We start from the raw sequence: 14,731 nt of genomic DNA on the forward strand, positions 1-14,731 counted from the left end.
TCAGTAATTATGGCTTTCAAATATATCAATAAATATTTTTAAAAAATTATCAGGAAGGGTATGATCAACAAACTCAGCTTATTTGCAGTTTTTAAGAGAAACACCAAAATAGGGCGGCGCCAAGGCTCACTAGGCTAATCCTCCGCCTGCGGAGGATTCTGTCCCAGTTGCCCCTCTTCCAGGCCAGCTCTCTGCTGTGGCCAGGGAGTGCAGTGGAGGATGGCCCAAGTCCTTGGGCCCTGCACCCCATGGGAGACCAGGAGAAGCACCTGGCTCCTGCCATTGGATCAGCGTGGTGCGCCGGCTGCAGCGCGCCGACCGCGGCGGCCATTGGAGGGTGAACCAACGGCAAAGGAAGACCTTTCTCTCTGTATCTCTCTCTCACTGTCCACTCTGCCTGTCAAAAAAAAAAAAAGAAACACCAAAATATAAAACAAAAGCCAAGGTTATGAAAATGTTAAAGTAAAAGATGGGACACATTATTTCAGCAAAACACTAAAAAAAAAGAAACAATCACTGAATCTGACAAAACAGACCTTAAGCAATAAAAAATATTTTTAGGGAAAAATTATCAATTAATGAAAATATGCTAATCTGAGCCTTATGTACCAAATCACCTGAAGATATATAAATCAAAAAGTATAACTGAAAAAGTAAATAAAGCTAAAATCATAGCAAGGCTCTCTACTGTTAAGCAGTTAAAGATAAAAACTCACAATGAAATTAAAAAATCAAATAAACAAATTCAAATATACCTACATGTAAAATATAGAGCACTTGTACAATTCAATAACATTCTCATTCTGCTGCACCATTCCTCAAATCTGCAAAAGTCTGTGAAAATCTACGTGCTACTGCTACACCTTGAAGTAGTCTTCAACAATATCAAGACACCCTGTGATTTTGCCCATGTTGTAATTAGGTAAAAAAAAATACGTTTTAGAGCTATTAAATATTGCAAAATAGCATGGATCAAAATAACACATGGTACCTCAATTAAGCTTTTATAAAATAGAGTAAAATCACAATACTTGTTGATTGAAAATAAATCATTAATATGTTTTTAAGATATAAAATAGATAAATATGGTAGAACTTGAAGGTATGTGGCCCTAAGCAGAAGGAGGATGATAGAAACTGATGATGCTGTGTTAGCCATCCTCTGAAACTTTACCTATCATTTCTGGGCATGTATTCCATTGATATGTTAAAAGCAATTTTTGATGTGAACAGATTTTCAAATTGATAATGGGAGTTTATTTTGCTTTTTTACTAGAAGCAAATAAATTCTGAAATTCTCTAATATTTAATAAGTTTCAGCAGATTCACATCAATTCACTTTGATTACTTGCAAGCTTCAGTTAATCGTGGATAACTGACTAGAATTGCAAAACCATAGAGTAAAATTTCTAGGCTGAGTTGATTAGTTTATAGAACAATAAAATGTAACATGAACTAAAACTGCAAATATCAGATGACAGACATAATTTTTTATCCTACCTAGCATCTACATTCCAGAACACTCTCCGCCTTTTCCAGAATGTGTATTAATAGCATAAGGCACTCCAAACAGAAGAGTGAGGGTTTTAAACATCTTCTTTGATTAAGATCATTCTCAGTTTTCACCCAGGTGCCTGCCTCCTTTTGCTAATTATCTCTGGGTGGATACTGGTTTTCGTTGGATACTGGATTCTTCATATCTATAAAGTCATATATGCTTGTATGATTTTTTAAGACACTAAATTGAAAATTGGTATATAAGTTTTCAATAAATTAGATTTAAATAGTTGTATTTTTTAAGTTATTTTATTAAGTAGTAATAATTTTTTTCAATTTATGTACTTAAAATTTTTTTAGTATTTTGTAAATGAAATTTTAGTGATGTTCTTCAAAAATACTCTCTTTATGTACTTGGAACTCTATGACTTTTCCAGGTAAATTTCCCAGTGCTTTTCACAGCAATCAAAATATAATGTGTAGCATTACACTTGAATCATTTTGTATTTTAGTTGGTGATTGAGTTTATTCTGTGTATCGCATCAATAACTTGTCCTATGCCATTTCTAGCACAGGGAACCTGGCTCCATTCTGGCTTGCGCTTTCCTTTTAAAGTTATCAACTACTCATTTATTCTGAAAGTTGTCCCAGCAACTTTCCCACTCATCACTTTTCAGAAGCCACTAGGCCTTATTGTCATAATGCTCATCTCCAGATAATATATATTATATTACCTATTATAGACATATTACATATATAGTGTGTATGTTTTCATGATTCTCATGGAATTAAAATATTTTCTTGGATTTTTAAAGTTTTTCAATTACAATTCTCTCTACCAGTATTTTCTCACTCAAACACTGATCCTACAATACAACTCTGTTGTGCAGGGGATTTTACATTGCTGGCCATGTGCAACAGATTTCTATTTTTTTTTCATTGCTCTCAACTTTGTATATCATCAATATCCATGTGGAAGACAATTTTAGCATACAAACATGTTCTTTTTTTGACATTCACAGTGTAATGTCATGAAGCCACTCAAAATTGTTCTTTTAGCTATCAAAAATGTTAGGACATTATACACACATCACTGAGGATACTTTTTTAAAACAGTTTCTTGTTAGGGACTCAAAATTCATTCACATTAAAATTTCTATGCATTAGATTGAGACAGTATTGTATAAGCTTTATGATACTGAATTAAACTGAATAAGATTTTCTTATGTTAAATGCCTGATAATTTTCTATATTTTAAAATATAATTTTGGAACTATTTTTATCTCTATTACATCTTGTGATGTTATTTCTGCATCTCCCAAATTTCCCATTGGTACACCCAACAGTAAAAAAAAACAATGTATATGGAAATGTACACATTTTTCTATTTTTAATGCTATATTTAAGTTTATTATAACCATCATAAAATCAATAACCTAATTTATGCCAATTCCAGCACAGGAAACTTCAGGATAACTTGGTTTTCTTGATCATTGTTTGACCATCAATTTTCTAATTTTCTGGAACTTCTCCAAACAAATTTTAGTTCACAGTATCTGAGCACAATCTTGGGCCAAGCCCATCACTTGCATTAGCAGGGGATTATTTTAGACTTTATGGACTTTTATGGAACTTGATATTAAGTTTTATTTTAGAAATTTAGTTTAATTTTTTGTTTCATATTTGAATAAATAGAGCTCACTTTTTTCATTAACAATCTATTGTAGATAAAACCCAGCTCTATGAACTGGTGGCCATGATGATTTAAATTTTCATTGTGAGATCATCACCCCAACATTCTATGGGTGTCCTGGAAACCTTCATGTACATAGTGTCTTTGAGCTATCCTAGTGAAGGTTGATCATTCTCTCTTCTCAAGGTAATACACAGATTTATATGTAAAAATAATATGTGTAAATATATATGTGCATTTCTGGATTTTTTATAGAACTCTGAGCAATCGTTTATTAAATTTTGTTGATTATTCAAGTTTTCCACTGTGGTTCTAGATACTGTGCACATCCTGGCAATTATATGAGGAAGTGGCTGGATCATGAAATGATTTTTGGCCCTAAAGTTTTATATATATATATTTTCTTTATTTAATTTTAGAAATTAGTAGACAAGGGGACAACAGAGGGACAGGGAGAGTGAGTTACAATCTGGTACTTCACTCCCCAATTCCATATTGATCAGGAACTGGATTATTAGGGAACTCTGAGCTATCATTCCTTGATGATAAAAAATATATATAAGTATATTAATAATTTATACATTAGTATATGTTTGTGCATATATAAATTTTGAAGGTATAGTTCTAGATACAAATATCTGCTTGATTAGTTATGCCTGATCTTTATTTCTATTCCTTAATTTTTTTCTTATTTTCTCTTTTTAATGTAGAAGTAATGGACTTTTTTTTTTTTTGACAGGCAAAGTGGACAGTGAGAGAGAGAGACAGAGAGAAAGGTTTTCCTTTTTGCCGTTGGTTCACCCTCCAGTGGCCGCCGTGGCCAGCACATTGCACTGATCCGAAGGCAGGAGCCAGGTGCTTCTCCTGGTTTCCCATAGGGTGCAGGGCCCAAGCACTTGGGCCATCCTCCACTGCACTCCTAAGGCCACAGCAGAGAGCTGGCCTGGAAGAGGGGCAACCGGGACAGAATCCGGCGCCCCAACCGGGACTAGAACCCGGTGTGCTGACGCCGCAAGGCAGAGGATTAGCCTATTGAGCCATGGCGCTGGCCTTAATGTAGAAGTAATGGACTATTTATCACAAAAATCACTTACATGTGCTTGTCACATTATTTTTGTTATCAAGTAATTGAATTCCATACACAGTAATGAAAATATAATTTCTATTGTAACTAGTACACCTCATTTCAAATTTTGTTTTGGATTTCAGTTTATTCTTTTTTCTTTTTTCTTTGAAAGACAGAGTTACAGAGAAAGAGGGACAAAGATCAAGATCTTCCAACTGCTGGTTGACTGCTCAAATGGCCACAATAGCTGGGGCTGGGGTAGGCCAAAGCCAGGAGCCCGGTGCATCTTCGGGGTCCCCCACATGGGTGGCAAGGGCACAACTACTTGGGACATATTTCAACTGCTTTACCAGGCTATTAGTAGGGAGCTGGATTGGAACCAGAGCAGCTGGGCCATGACCCAGCACCCCGTATGGGATGCCGGGTGTCACAGGAGGCAGCTTAACCCACTATGACACAATGCCATCCCCTCTTTGGATTTATTCTTATCACCCCTGTATATGATCAGTAACTTAATGAAAGGCCATCTTATGCCTAAAGCTATCAGTGTGTTGGCCTGACTTTTATGTTGGAAGGTCTTCAACATACTCAAAACTGTGATACTTTTGTTGGCCACTTTTATGTATGCAGTTCCATCAAAAGCACTTTTGCACCATAATATAACTTTCCCTTCCCATATGATATAGTTTTAAGTTTTGTGGGATATGAATGTAAATAAACTTTTGATAATGGATATTTTTAAATATCTTTAGAACTGAATAGCTTTCATTTAAGGTTTTTCTGGGAAAGGGCTTGATATTTTCTTTACTTATCATTTTTGATCTTCTCTTTCACTTATCATATTTAATGCACACTTAATACACATTGGTTCACACAATTTTCTGTATATCTTTGTCACGCTGTTGTTTTCCCTATATTACTGCTTACTGCTACTTATGGTAATCAGAATATGTTATATACTGACATATGCAGTTGTTTTAATTTTTTATTCTATATACACATAAAATCATGTATACAATTATACATAATGATGTTGTAGTGCAAGCCAATCCTAGTACAAAAAACCATAGCCCATCATGGTTAACTTTTTCACTGTGGCTTCATCAATTTATGAAAATTAAGTTTTCAACTTTCCTTGATTTACTCTTTTGACTTTAAAAGTTTTCTGATAGTAAAATAATGTACTGGACTATTGTGCACCAAATTCCTTTATGTCTGTTGATCATTGTATTATTTATACTCTTCCTTCTACTAATTATTAAAATTTATGTTCTAAAACATATATTATTTTAGTTAATTATGACTTTTAATTCAACTGTATGACCTATTTATGTTATCAATCTCCGATTGGGCAGCGCCATGGCTCACTTGGCTAATCCTCCACCTGTGGCACCAGCACACCAGGTCCTAGTCCCAGTCAGGGTGCCGGATTCTGTCCCGGTTGCTCCTCTTCCAGTCCATCTCTCTACTGTGGCCTGGGAGTGCAGCGGAGGATTGCCCAGGTGCTTGGGCCCTGCACCCCATGGGAGACCAGGAAAAGCACCTGGCTCCTGGCTCCTGCCATCGGATCAGCACGGTGCACCGGCCGCAGCACACCGGCCTTAGCGGCCATTTGGTGGGTGAACCAACAGAAAAGGAAGACCTTTATCTCTGTCTCTCTCTCTCACTAACTCTGCCTGTCAAAAAAAATCTCCTATTATAAGTTAATCCTACTACTATTAAATTTAAGCCTTCTTGGGTGGCTTTTTTTGTGATATCAACTTAATGGAAACTATATAAAATCTCTTTGTAACTTTTATGCCCCTAAACTCTCAGAGCTATGTTTTTTCTAAGATTTATTTATTTATTTGAAAGGCAGAGTTTCAGAGAGGCAGAGGCAGAGAGAGAGAGAGAGAGTGAGAGAGAGAGAGAGAGGTCTTCCATTTGCTGGTTCACACCCCAGATGGCTGAAATATCCAGAGCTGCACATATCCAAAGCCAGGAGCCTGAGCTGTTTTCATGTCTCCCATGGCAGTTTAGGGGTGCAAGGACTTGGGCCATCTTCTGCTTTCCCAGGCCAGAGCAGAGAGATGGATAGGACTTGGAGCAGCTGGGATAGGATGGGACATGAACTGGTGCCCATATTGGATGCTGCCATAGGAGATGGCAGTTTTACCTGTTATGCTACATTGCCAGTCCGTCTCAGAGCTATCTTGACCCATTCAGTCATTCTCAATTCTCAGTTTTTATGCTATTTGAGCTTAACTGGAATTCTAGAGGACTATACAGTTCACTTTAATTTTGAATTTCCAGATTGTAACTATAGATACAAGTTTCTTTTTCTCAGGTTTTTTTTGGTAATTACCAAGATCTTTGCTTTGATCTCATTATTTTTCATTTATTTTCCATTCTAATTGCAAGTTAACATACTTTTTTCAAAAAATGCCCTTATATATGTTTATCATTTTATTATTTATTTTTGCCTTCTTAAAAATGATCTATTTATTCATTTATTTGAAAGTCAGAGTAGCACAGCATGTGCACATGTGAGAGAGAAAGAGAGAGAGAGAGAGAGAAATCTTCCATCAGCTGGCTTATTTCCCAAATGGCTGCAATGGCTGAGGCTGGGCCATACCGAAGCCAGGGATCAGGAGCTTCCTGGAGATCTCCCATGAGAGCAGCAGGGGCATGAACATTTATGCCACACTCCACTGTTGTTGCAGGCACATTAGCAGGCAGCTGGATTGGAAGAAGACTGAACGGGATTCTCCTCAGTGCCTGTATGGGATGCTAGTACTGAAGGTGGTGGTTTAGCCCACTACAGTACAATGGTGGTCCCTGTCCTTGTCATTTAATTATTGCTCCTTAAGGTAACAGTTCTACTCATAGTAATCACAATTTAATATATACCCTAGTATGATAAAAATGTAATCTTTACTTTATACTTATATATATGAATATTGCCTGATTATGTCATCAAATAGTAGTGTATACCAGTGTTAGCATTGTGACAGGTGGTCATGTTTGTTGAATTTTCATTATGCTGTCAATTCATGAAATTTTTTTAAGAAAAGCAAGAAATTTTTATCTATGAAACTTATTGGATCATTTAGTGCTCTTACATTAATTTCTTATATCTTTTTAGTATTGTTATGGGACTGTGTTTCCCCTTGATGTTGAACTTTTCAATAGTATATTTCTAAGTGCTGGTGTTGTTCAACTAATATCATTTTTTTACAGCCAGAGTGGACAGTGAGAGAGAGAAGGAGACAGAGAGAAAGGTCTTCCTTTTCCATTGGTTCACCCCCCAATGGCTGCTGTAGCCGGCGCACTGCAGCTGGAGCAATGCTCTGATCCAAAGCCAGGAGCCAGGTGCTTCTCCACTGCACTCCCGGGCCAAAGCAGAGAGCTGGACAGGAAGAGGACTGTGCCAGTGCCGCAGGCGGAGGATTAGCCTATTGAGCTGTGGGGCTGGCCACATAATTTCATCATTACATTTATGTCCTTTTTTCTTTTCACTTTGAATTCAATGCTGTTACCTATATATAATTTTAGTTTCTTATAGTATCTTGGTCCTAGCATCATGAGTCTGTATATTTTGATTTTTGTTTCATTATAAGTTTAGCAGCACAAGCTATCTTGGAATCTTTCCTGTAAACAATATCTGGACAGTCTAATAGTAATATATTTTTTCAAGCTATTGAATCATACACTTTCTGCAAACTTGGAATTTTTAGGGCACTCCAAATTTATCACTAGTTTTGAAATTTTCCATTGTTTTATTCTAAGTGAAGGAGATCTTCCATGAACATTCTTCTCTTCTTTTTTTACCAGGCAGAGTTAGACAGTGAGACACACACACACACACACACACACACATACACACACACACACAGAGAGAGAGAGAGAGAGAGAGAGAGAGAGAGTTACAGACTGTGAGAAAGAGAGACAGAGAGAAAGGTCTTCCTTCCATTGGTTCACCACCTAAATGGCTGCTACAGCTGGCACACTGCACCGATCCAAAGCCAGGAGCCAGGTGCTTCCTCCTGATCTCCCATGCGGGTGCAGGGCCCAAGCACTTGGGCCACCCTCCACTGCCTTCCCAGGCCACAGCAGAGAGCTGGACTGGAAGAGGAGCAACCAGGACAGAATCCGGTGCCCCAACTAGGACTAGAACCCAGATTGCTGGCACCACAGGCAGAGGATTAGCCTAATGAGGTGCGGTGCCAGGCATTCTTATTCATTTTTAACTTTTATTTAATAAATATAAATTTCCAAAGTACAACTTTTGGATTATAGCGGCTTCCCCCCTCCATAACCGCCCTCTCACCTTCAACCATCCCATCTCCCATTCCCTCTCCCATCCAATTCACATCAAGATTCATTTCCAATTACCTTTATATACAGAAGATCAATTTAGTATATACTAAGTAACGATTTCAAAAGTTTGCACCCACACTGACAAAGTATAAAGTACTGTTTGAGTACTAGTTATGCCACTAATTCTCATAGTACCACACATTAAGGAGAGGGATCCTACATGGGGAGTAAGTGCACAGTGACTCCTGTTTTTGGTTTAACAATTGACACTTTTATTTAAGGTGTCAGTAATCACCCAAGGCTCTTGCAATGAGTTGGCAGGGGTAGGTATGGAAGCCTCTTGAATTCACCAACTCCAATCTTAATTAGACAAGGCCATAGTCAAAGTAGAAGTTCTATCCTCCCTTCAGAAAAAGATACCTCCTTCTTTGATGGCCCATTCTTTCTGCTGGGATCTCACTCGAAGAGATATTTCACTTTAGGTCACTTTTTTACTTTTTGCCAGAGTGTCTTGGCTTTCCATGCCTGAAATATTCTCATGGGCTTTTTAGCCAGATCCAAATGCCTTAAGGGCTGATTCTGAGGCCAGAGTGCTGTTTAAGACATCCACCATTCTATGAGTCTGCTGTGTATCCCGCTTCCCATGTTGGATTGTTCTCTCATTTTTAATTCTATCAGTTAGTATTAACAGACACCAGTCTTGTCTATGTGATCCCTTTGAATCTTAATCCTATCATTATGATCAATTATAACTGAAAGGGATCATTTTGACTAGTGAGATGGCGTTGGTACATGCCACCTTGATGGGATTGTATTGGAATTCCCTGGCACATTTCTAACTCTACCATTAGGGGTAAGTCTGATTGAGCATGCCCCAAACTGTACATCTCCTCCCTCTCTTATTCCCTATCTTATATTTAACAGGGATCACTTTTCAGTTACATTTAAACACCTAAGAATAATTGTGTGTTAATTATAGAGTTCAACCAATAGTATTAAGTAGAACAAAAAAAAATACTAAAAGAAATAAAGTAGTAATTTGTTCTTCGAAAGTCAGGACCAGGGCTGACCAAGTCATTGTTTCTCATGGTGCCCATTTCACTTCTACAGGTTTCCTTTTAGGTGCTCAATTAGTTGTCACCAATCAGGGAGAACATATGATATTTGTCCCTTTGGGACTGGCTTAATTCACTCTGCATGATGTTTTCCATATTCCTCCATTTTGTTGCAAATGACCAGATTTCATGTTTTTACTGCTGTATAATATTTAATAGAGTACGTATCCTATAATTTCTTTCTCCAGGATTCTGTTGATGGGCATTTAGGTTGATTCCATGTCTTAGCTATTGTGAATTGAGCTACAATAACCATTGAGGTGCAGATAGCTCTTTTATTTGCCAATTTAATTTCCTTTGGGTAAATTCCAAGGAGTGGGATGGCTGGGTTGTATGGTAGGGTTATATTCAGGTTTCTGAGGAATCTCCAAACTGACTTGCATAGTGGATTTACCAGTTTGTGTTCCCACCAGCAGTGGGTTAGTGTCCCTTTTTCCCCACATCCTCACCAGCATCTGTTGTTGGTAGATTTCTCTATGTGAGCCATTCTCACTGGGGTGAGGTGAAACTGCATTGTGGTTTTGATTTGCATTTCTCTGATTGCTAGTGATCCTGAACATTTTTTCATGTGTCTGTTGGCCATTTGGATTTCCTCTTTTGAAAAATGTCTATTGAGGTCCTTGGCCCATCTCTTAAGTGGGTTGTTGGTTTTGTTTGTGTGGAGTTTCTTGATCTCTTTGTAGATTCTGGTGATTAACCCTTTATCTGTTGCATAGTTTGCAAATATTTTTCCCATTCTGTTGGTTGCCTCTTGACTTTCCTGACTGATTCTTTTGCAGTACAGAAACTTCTCAGTTTGATGTAATCCCAATTGTTAATTTTGGCTTTGACTGCCTGTTCCTCTGGGTTCTGTTTTGAGATGTCTTTGCCTGTGCCTATATCTTGTAGGCTTTCTCCAATGTTCTCTAATAATTTTATGGTGTCGGTTTTTAGATTTAGATCTTTAATCCATGTTGAGTGGATTTTTGTGTAAGGTGTAAGGTAGGGGTGTTGCTTCATGCTTCTGCATGTGGAGATCCAGTTTTCCCAGCACCATTTGTTGAATACACTGTGCTCGCTCCAGGAATTGGTTTTAGATCTTTGATCAAATATAAGTTGGCTGTAGATGTTTGGATTGATTTGGTGTTTCTATTCTGCTCCATTGGTCTATCCTATTTCTGTACCAGTACCATGCTGTTTTGATTATACCTGCCCTGTAGTATGTCCTGAAATCTGGTATTGTGATGCCTCCAGCTTTGTTTTTGTTTTACAAGATTGCTTTAGCTGTTGGAGGTCTCCTATGCCTCCACTGAAATTCAGCATCATTTTTTCAAGATCTGAGAAGAACGTCTTTGGTCTTTTGATTGGTATCACTTTGAATCTATAGATTGCTTTTGAGAGAATGGACATTTTGATGATATTGATTCTTCCAATCCATGAGCATGGAAGATTTTTCCATTTTTTGATATCCTCTTCTATTTCTTTCTTTTTTTAAGATTTTGTAATTCTCATCATAGAGATCTTTGACGTCCTTGGTTAAGTTTTTTCCGAAGTATTTGATTGTTTTGTAGCTATTGTGAATGAGATTGATCTGAGCAGTCCTTTCTCAGCCATGGCATTGCCTGTTTATACAAAGGCTTTTGATTTTTGTGCATTGATTTTATATCCTGCTACTTTGCCAAACTCTTCTATGAGTTCCAATAGTCTCTTAGTAGAGATCTTTGGATCCCCTAAAAAAAGAATCATATCATCTGCAAAGAGGGATTGTTTGACTTCTTCCTTCTGAATTTGTATCCCTTTAATTTCTTTTTCTTGCCCGATGGCTCTGGCAAAAACTTCCAGTACTATATTGAATAGCAGTTGTGAGATCTGCTACCAGATCTCAGTGGAAATGCTTTCAACTTTTCCTCATTCAATAGGATGCTGGTGATGGGTTTTTCATGAATTCATTAGCATTCTTCTATAAAGTGCCATTTTCTTTTCTTAAGTTCCTATAATATATACTGGTTCTTTTTTGGCTTTTAGAAATAATTTCAAGCCTTTTTTCTCTGAATTCCTTTACATTTGCTTGGTAATTTGTAATTATTCCTACCAAACTACTCAGCTCCACAAAAAGTAATCACAATTTACAGTAACATGAACATCACTTATTAATTTTTCTTTGATTTTATTATTATATTAGTATATGTCATCAGTATCCTATTGTAAACAAATAGATGCATTGTTGGTTACCATTTGTATTAAGAGTTTATCAACTCAATGAAAGCATGTAGATTTTTGGGGCAATTTCAAGGGCACAGTCTTTCAGCACTATTGATGTACAGTGTATTCTTTCATCAACTGAAGTTGAATTTCTTTTACTGCATTGTGATCAGACTCAATTTAATGATGCTTTTGCAATATTCCACAGTGTCATTATAAACTATGTCATCTTTGCATTATTATTTTCTATTAACTTAAGGAATGATATTTGCTTGATCTCTAATTCCAGAGTGTAATTTTAAAATATATATACAGGTAACAAATTTATTTAATTCACAGTTTTAAGAACATAATGATACTTGCCACTCTACCTTCACTCACTCACCCTCACCTTCCCTCCTCTTCCTTTATTATATTTTGTTTAATTTTTCTAATGACATATTTTCAATTGACTTTATCAACTTTTTCAGTTGATTAGCTTAACCCACCACTAAATGAAGAATACAAAAAGTAGTAAGTAGAAAAGCCACTTTTTTCAGGTGTATAGACAAAATCTATAAACAATAATCAAATCTCAAAATGTCAGTTTCACACATATACATCATATGTTTTGCATTCTGTGTATTAGTCACCAAAATCAGGGAAAATATATTTGTCTTTTGGGGACTGGCTTATTTCGTTAAGCATAATGGTCTCTGGTTGCATCCATTTTGTGGCAAAAGACAGGATTTTTACATTCTGTTTATAGCCAAGTAATATTCTATCATGTATATATGTCACAATTTCTTTATCCAGTCATTAGTTTATGGATGTCTGGGTGATTCCATATATCAGTTATTGTGAGTTGACCTGCTGTAAACATGAGGATACAGGTAACTATTTCATATGCTTATTTAATTTCTTTTCCCAAGAATGGAATAGATGAGTCATATGATTGAACTATTTTCAAATTTCTGAAGAATCTCAATATTGTCTTCCATAATGCTTGTTCTAGTTTATAAACCCACCAATAGTGTATCTGGGTAGCTTTTCCCTCATATCCTCAATATAATTTATTTATTATTTTTTAATTTTTGGATGATAACCATCCTAACTGTGATGACATGAAACCAGCTCATTTTGGCTTTTTTTTTTGACAGGCAGAGTTAGTGAGAGAGAGAGACAGAGAGAAAGCCCCCCCCCCAAAATGGTCACTGCAGTCGGCGTGCAGCGCCAACCCCAAGCCAGGAGCCAGGGGCTTCCTCCAGGTCACCCATGTGGGTTCAGGGCCCAAGCACTTGGGCCATCCTCCACTGCCTTCCCGGGCTACAGCGGAGAGCTAGACTGGAAGAGGAGCAACTGGGACAGAATCTGGTGCCCCAACAGGGACTAGAACCTGAGGTGCCGGTGCCACAGGTGGAGGATTAGCCTAGTGAGCCATGGTGCTGGCTCATTTTGGCATTTATTTGTATTTCCCTGCCTAGTGATCTTGAGAAACTTTTCATATAAATGTTGTCCATTTGTATTTTACCCTTTGAAAAATGTCTGTTCGTATCCTTATCCCATTTCTTAAATGAATTTTCTTGTTATTGAGTTTATTGTGTATTACATTATTGGATATTAATATTTTGCAAATATTTTCTCCCATTGTGTTGGTTGGTTCTTCACTTTTGATATTTCCTTTGCTGTGGAGATGCCTCTTAACTTGATGTATTCCCTTGTGTCTGTTCATTTTTTTTAATTTATTTATTTGCAAGTCAGAGTTACCAGAGAGAGGAGAGACAGAGAGAGAGAGAGACAGAGAGAGGTCTTCCATGTGATGGTTCACTCCCCCAGTTGGCCACAATGGCCAGAGCTGTGCTGATCCAAAGCAAGGAGACAGGAGCTTCTTCCAGGTCTCCCACATGGGTGCAGAGGCCCAAGGATTTGGGAAAATTTCTACTGCTTTCCCAGGCCTACACAGGGAGCTGGATTGGAAACAGAGTAGCCAGGATTGGAACCAGCGTGCATATGGGATACTGGCACTTCAGTCCAGGGTGTTAACCTACTGTGTCACAGAGCCAGCCCCCCATGTGTCTATTCTTACCTGTATTACCTATACTTCAATGTCTTTCAATGTTTCCCTCTAATAATGCGATGATTTCATGTCTTAGATTTAGATCCCTGATCCACTCTGATTTAACTTTTGTGTAGAGTGTAAGTAGGGATATTGTTTCATACTTTTTCAATTAAAGATTTAATTTCCCCAACACCAGTTGTTGAAGAGACTTTCCTTTCTCCAGGAGCAATTTTCGCTTATTTGTCAAAAATTAGTTGGTTGTAGATATGTGGATTATTTCTGGGGTCTATACCTGGTCCATTGGCCCACATGTCTATTTTTGTGCCAACACCAGGCTGCTCTGTAATATGTCTTTAATTCTGGTAATGTGATGACTCCAGCTTTATTTTTATTCTTTATTCTTTAGGATTATTTTAGTTATTCAGGATTTATTATGATTTTATATGTATTTTATGGTCTTTTTTTCCAAGATCAGAGATGAATGTTTTTGATATTTTGATTGGGATCACATTGAATCTCTAAATTGCTTTTGGTAAGTTGGACATTTTTATAATATTAATTACTCCATTTACTTTCTTTCCTCCTAGTATTTGTATGATTGGTTTCTGCTTTTCTGAGATGGAAATGTATTGTTAGAGCATTTATTTGATACCTAGACTCAATTAAATGTGATTTTTTTGACAGGCAGAGTGGACAGTGAGAGAGAGAGAGAAACAGAGAGAAAGGTCTTCCTTTGCCATTGGTTCACCCTCCAATGGCCGCCACAGCCAGTGCACTGCGACCGGCGCACTGCGCTGATCCAATGGCAGGAGCCAGATACTTATCCTGGTCTCCCATGTGGGT

General features: G+C 37.3%; 1 protein-coding gene across 2 annotated transcripts in view; it reads left to right on the forward strand.

The window, feature by feature from the left end:
- Nucleotides 1–1,761: 1,761 nt before the first annotated feature.
- Nucleotides 1,762–14,731, forward strand: part of LOC138846971 (uncharacterized) — a 68,526-nt gene continuing 55,556 nt past the window's right edge. The window contains exon 1 of one of the 2 annotated variants that reach the window (XM_070064328.1): nt 1,762–3,375. The gene's annotated coding sequence lies outside the window, so the exon portion shown is untranslated. The remainder of the gene's footprint in view (nt 3,376–14,731) is intronic. The other variant, XM_070064327.1, reaches the window with a different exon arrangement.

Source organism: Oryctolagus cuniculus, chromosome 19 (assembly GCF_964237555.1).
Source record: "Oryctolagus cuniculus chromosome 19, mOryCun1.1, whole genome shotgun sequence".
NCBI lineage: Eukaryota > Metazoa > Chordata > Mammalia > Lagomorpha > Leporidae > Oryctolagus > Oryctolagus cuniculus.